This window comes from Adiantum capillus-veneris, chromosome 14 (assembly GCF_014529385.1).
Source record: "Adiantum capillus-veneris isolate H3 chromosome 14, ASM1452938v2, whole genome shotgun sequence".
NCBI lineage: Eukaryota > Viridiplantae > Streptophyta > Polypodiopsida > Polypodiales > Pteridaceae > Adiantum > Adiantum capillus-veneris.
In genome coordinates this window covers 79,267,012-79,273,183 of record NC_140944.1, presented here as the reverse complement: position 1 = coordinate 79,273,183, position 6,172 = coordinate 79,267,012, and positions in this window count along the sequence as shown.

The following is a 6,172-nucleotide window of genomic DNA, read 5'->3' as shown; positions in this document are numbered from 1 at the left end:
CTACTAGGCTAGCCTTGGTGGAGTTTTCTACCTACATGGTGTAATCAAACTCTTGTAATCTAACAAGACACTTAGATATCCTAGATGAGGTGTCCATGTGTTGCATCACATACGGAAATACCCCTTTCACTGTTAGAATTACAAAGGGTTTAGGCAATAGATAAGAGCGGAACTTTGTAGTGGCAAAAATTAATGCAAGCACCATGTGCTCCACTGTGGTGAATCCTTTTTCTGAGATGGAGTCATGACACGAGTAGAGAAGTAGATAGGATGCATGAAAGAGGTTTGGGGGTCCTTTTGCATTAGTACGGATCCAAGTGTATCACTTCCTACACTAGGGTTCACATAAAATGGCTCATCCCATCTAGGGGCTGCAATGGTGAGAAGTGTGGCCAAGATTTGTTTCACTTCAGTAAATTGTTGCTCATTTTCTTCACTCCATGAGAAGACATCTCTATGGGTGACTTGTTGTAGAGGGAGAACCACCTGAGAGAGCAAGTGAATGAACCTGCTTGAATACTTTACCTTCTAAAGGAAAGAGACCAATTGCGTAGTTGTGGTGGGTGATGACAAAGACACCAAAGCTTGAATCTTGCTAGGGTCAGCCTCAATCCCTTTTGATGAAATTACATGGCTAAGAAGAGTGACCTTGCTTTCACCAATGTGGCACTTGTCCACGTTGAGTTGACTACCCAATGTTTGCAGCCTAGCCAGGCCATCATAGACCTTGCTCAAATGCAAGGAACATGAACTGTAGATGCAAAAATCATCTATGAAGACTCGTATTAACGTCCCAAAGTATGGCTGGAAAACAAAAGTCACATAGCGTTGGAATGTTTCCGGAGCATTGGTGAGGCCAAAAGGCATCACTCTATAAGCAAAACATCCCCATGGTGTTATGAAAGTTGTCTTCTTCTACAATACTAATCTAAAAGTAGCCTGAGTAGCCATCACATATTGTGTAGCACTCATGACATGCTACCTCATTGAGAATTTCATCTTGCAATGGGAGTGTCATGGATGCTTGGGAGTCAATTGTTGCCTGCATCATTGCATGTTTCATCGCCTACATCATCACTAGAAGTCTCTAGAAGAATCTAGAAGGATCTAGAAGGTTCTAAAAAGTATCAAGGAGATTCTAGAAGTTTCTAGAAGCATGGAGAATATTTTGTAAGAATCTATAAGTTTCTAGAAAGCTCTAAAAAGTTGAAGAAGGATCTAAAAGGTTCTAGAAGAACTCAAAGAATCAAGAAGTTTCTAGAAGATTCTAACCTCCTCAAGAAGAACCTAGAAAGTCCCAACCTCCTTATGTAACCTCCTCAAGCACTAGTATAAATAGGGTTCTTGGGCCACAAGCCCCTCAGTCTTGCCAAAATATTATGAGCGTGTATAGAGCTAGAAGAGAGCAAGAGAAGGTGCTCACAATGTACAAGAACTTGGACTTGATGATAAGCTTAATATTGATTATAAGACTTAATACTTTATTAAGAGAGCTAGATACAAGACTTGGATTACATGACTTGATTACAAGACAAGGCTTGATTGCAAGGACAAGACTTGAACATTGTGAGCGCCTCCTCTTGCTAGAGGACGGGGTAGTGTCATGGATGCTTGAGAGTTAGTTGTTGCCTGCATCATTGCTTGTGTCATCACCTACATCATCAACTAGAAGGCTCTAGAAGAATCTAGAAGGATCTAGAAGATTCTAGAATGTTCTAAAAAGTATCAAGGATATTCTAGAAGTTTCTAGAAGCATGGAGAATATTTTGGAAGAATCTAGAAGTTTTTGGAAAGCTCTAGAAAGTTGAAGAAGGATCTAGAAGGTTCTGAAGAACGAGAAGGATCAAGAAGGTTCTAGAATATTCTAACCTCCTCAACGAGAACCTAGAAAGTCCTAACCTCCTCAAGAAACCTCCTCAAGCACTAGTATAAATAGGGGTCTTGAGCCACAAGTTTCCAGCACCATTTGTGAGGCTTCTATGAGTAAATCCCTCTTCTAGTTCTTATGTTCAAGTCTTGTCCTTGCAATCAAGCCTTGTCTTGTACTCAAGTCATGTAATCCAAGTCTTCTATCTAGATCTCTTAATAAAGTATTAAGTCTTATAATCAATATTAATCTTATCATCAAGTCCAAGTTCTTGTACATTGTGAGCGCCTCCTCTTGCTCCCTTCTAGTTGTATACGTGCTCATAACAGGGAGGGGAAAATGATCCCTCTTTGTGGATGCATTGAGAGGTTTGTAGTCCACACAAACTCTCCACTTACCATTCTTCTTATGAGTGACTACCACTGGAGAGAGCCACTCTAAGTCTTGGACGGGGTAAATGAAACCTTCTTTTAGAAAATTCCTTACCTCTTTGAGAAATTCTTCTTGTTGAATTACCCTAAGCCTTCTGAGCTTTTGCACTACGGGCTTTCTCCCTTCCTTGAGTCTTATGCGGTGTTGTACCACTATGATGCCTATGATCTTTTCATAACCATCAATGAACGATGTGGTAAAGCTACCTAGCATAGAGACATATTCTCTTCTCTCTTCACTAGTTAACTCATTGGAGAGCATCCGATGTAACTTACTTGTATCCACCAAGGTTTGTGTACCTGATGGTCCCTCTTGGTTTGCCGGCGGTGCCTCAGATTGTGTCAATATTTTTGGGTCTTTGAGGATGACCCCCATTACTTCGATGCTATTGTTTCTCTCTTCAGTTGTTCTTGTCTCTTCTCCTGTGGTGGACAAATAGTCATTGGTAGACTCATCTTCCAATGCCTCCAAGATCATGCTACATTGCTTCCCAATTCTCATGTCGTAGAATATAGACCTCCCTTTAGCATCCTTCATCTGAATAATTCCGGTACTCCATTCTTGCTTAATTTCCATAGCCATGAGCCAGGGTCTTCCAAGAATGATATGGTAGCCCTCCCTTTGTGTGGCATGACAAAAATGTCTACCTCCACTTATGTGTTGAATGTCTTCACTTTTACTGCATTCACAATGCCTACGCATTTCATTCGGGTGTTGTTTTCCATTATGGCTCGGCAAGGTGCCGGCCTACTTACCTCTAGGCCAAGATGGTGCATCATCTTCTCACTCATGATGCATATCTGTGCGCCACCATCTATGTAGACGTTTAAGATAGGTTTCCCCTTGATGTGGGCATCCATGGTTGGTAGGATGTTGTTAAGATTCCTCCTAGAGATAGCCCTAGCTATCCTTGGTCTTGATTTTCTTGTACTCACCATCTTTGTCCATTGTCTCCTTATCCTTGGTGCAAGATGGAGCAATTGGGGCCAAGTTATGTTTGGACCCTCCATCAATACATCCTGAACTAGGTCGTATGGTTTAGCATACTCACCCAGTGAAAAAATCCACAATGTCGATCTTCCGTCGAGGCTTAGATTCATGTTTTCTAGACTCTTCTTTTTCTTTCATCTTCTCCTCCCTTTCAGAATCTTCTTTGTACTTGGCACGCTTCACTCCCATGGAATCCACTTCTTCTACCTTTCCTTTTCCTTTGTTCTTCTCTTGGACCAGATCTTCTATCTTTGACTTCCCTTTAGCTTCTAGGCTTATGACACTCACTACTTGGTTTCTAGCAGTAAGGTGGTGGAGGTAGCAGTGGAATGAGAGGTTGTAATGGTGGTGATTGTTGTGCAAGTGGTCGAAGGATTTGAATGGGTGGAATCGGACCTGGTTGGCTGGGTGGTGGTGATCTTGCACTTGGTGGGGAGATCTAATTATGTCTTCCTCCTCTATTGAATTTTTGCCTTCTCAGATGTGGGCAGTAATACATGCCATGTTTGTCTTCCCTGTAGTTATAGCAGTGGTATTCTTGGTTTTGACTTCGTTGTCCTCTCCCTTGCTCTAGATTTCTAATAGGTGCACGCTCTTGATATGCCAGATGCACGGATAAACTTTCAAGCTGAGTAGTGATGCGGCTCAATAGATCTTGTTGTTCTTCTGATGCTTCTTGTGGTTGGTTTCTATAAGAAGTTGTTGCAATCACTAGGGTTAGTCGGACTGAGCTCGATTCCTTTGACTCGTTGACTCTTGATTGCATGCACATATTCTTGTCTTTAGGGTAGGCTACTTCCACTACCAACTCATACGTTGCAGGGAACCTCCCCTTCACATTCTCTTTAAGCGGCAACCACAGGCCAGCAATGAAACGGTCCTTCTTCAGGAAATTAGGTGCTCCGTCACCTTCCTCCAATGAGGCAATCCATCGCTCCCACAAATCCACAAACTTGGATTCGTAAGTGGCATACTCTAGCAGACCTCCCTGCCATAACTTTTCTGAGGTTGTGCCTCCACCAAACCTCTTCACAAAGGTAGAATGTAGTATATCCCATGCATTATTGGTAGCTTAGGGCAAAGAATTGTACAAAGACTTGGCCTCTACTTTCATCAGTAGAGGAAAATTTTGTAACCGTGAGGCGTCGTCTTCCTTGTTGAAAACCACACAAGCAATGTCAAAGTCATCCAAAAAATCGGTGGTGATATATTCTTCCCTTTTTCCACTGAATGTGGTAAAAGAGACACTTTCCATGGTAGTAACTAACTAAGCAAGAAATTACAAACTTTTTTTCTTATATCACAAATGACATTAGTGGCTCATAGCGGCTTTTTTAAAGGGTTGGATGGATAGATTTATAAATCTATACATGATCAAAATCCAAACATTGAAAGAGTGGTGGTTTTTTACAAGATTTTTTCTTGAAACTAGAAAACAATGATAACCTATGGATATTACTGCAAAGAGGCGTCGTGGATGAGATGCTGGTGAACAAAGGCCCTCGTTGGTGCATTGGTGTAGCACATTCGCCAGTTTTGGGGCCCGCCGGGGTGTGCCTTCGATGTTTTTCCTTGATTGGGTATCGCCATCGTGCAGCTCAACCATCTTTATTCTTTGGGCATTGTCATGCATTTATGAAGTCACTAAGTCATGCCAAAAATCTTGCTCACTAGCCTCGAGTACATAGATGTACATAATGCTTTGAGTTTTCAGAGTGCTCTTGTAAAAATTATGTATAAAGGCTTGGTTTTTCTTAGTCATTTGCAAGAGTTTTGAGTTGGTCAAACTCTTAAAAGGTGGTTTCAATGAATACTCTCAATCATGCTTGATAGCCGGTGAGTCGGACTCATATGTCATAAGTTACATGCATTGGAAATGGGTGGTTCCTTACTTAGAAAGTGGGTGCGGATGCATGCAAAGAAAGGCAAGTGGGATAATCTGATGAATTTAATTAGAAAAGGTGTGGCCAAGGATTCTTGGAAATAGCCAAAGTTATAGGCTCCGAGCCGGGCTTTACAACACCGCATTCGCTGCTCGGAGTCACCCGCCACGCCTCCACCAAGATTGCTCAATGTTGGGGGCAAAACAAAAAATTCATTGGCTCAAACGGGGAGGTGGGAGGATGGTGCAGGGTGGCAATGGAGTAATCCCATATGGGGGGGAGAAAGTGGAAATTGGAGTGTATAAGGGGGGAAGTGTGTACCCCCTAAGGGTGTATCCAGGGAGCTAATGGAGCTTTCTTGCTTGGCTTGTGAGGGCTCGTGGGTGTTGGGGGAGAGAGGGGGTGCCATTTTGAGTCCACACCAGCTTCCCATGCACCTGGCCACCTTTTTGGTCCATTGGACATCCCCTTTCCCCACTTGCCTTGGTCAAAAAGTGTTTGACAACTCATTTTTGACCCAAAAAAGGCCAAAATTGGACCAATTAAAAGGTGCCTAAGGAGAGAACCATGTCGGCTAAGAAGAGAGAGAAAATCCCTTGTGACAAGATTAAAAAAAATCCCCTTTTATAGCTGCAATTCCCTGCACACCCTTTTTCCTTACAGAGACTAGCTTTTTTGTAGCTTTTGAGAGATACCCCAACTTCGAAAGCTTGTAACTCTCTCGTATGATGTCGGAATCAAGCATATGGATACTCTACAGAGGTATACATAAAACCAGATTCTTCTTTATGGTCTTGGTTTTCATCAATTTTAATCATGGTTTGGATTAGGACTGTTTTCCACCCGACTCTACAGGTGTTTGACATAGGTGTTTTCTGCAGCTTTGTGGTGTTTCTTTCTAATGGTGTGGTGTGTGCACTGCTATAGGGGTTCTCATTTTCCTTCTTGTTTGCATGCAAACATCTTTTTGGTGCCCCCACAAAGGAGCAAGTGCTCCTAT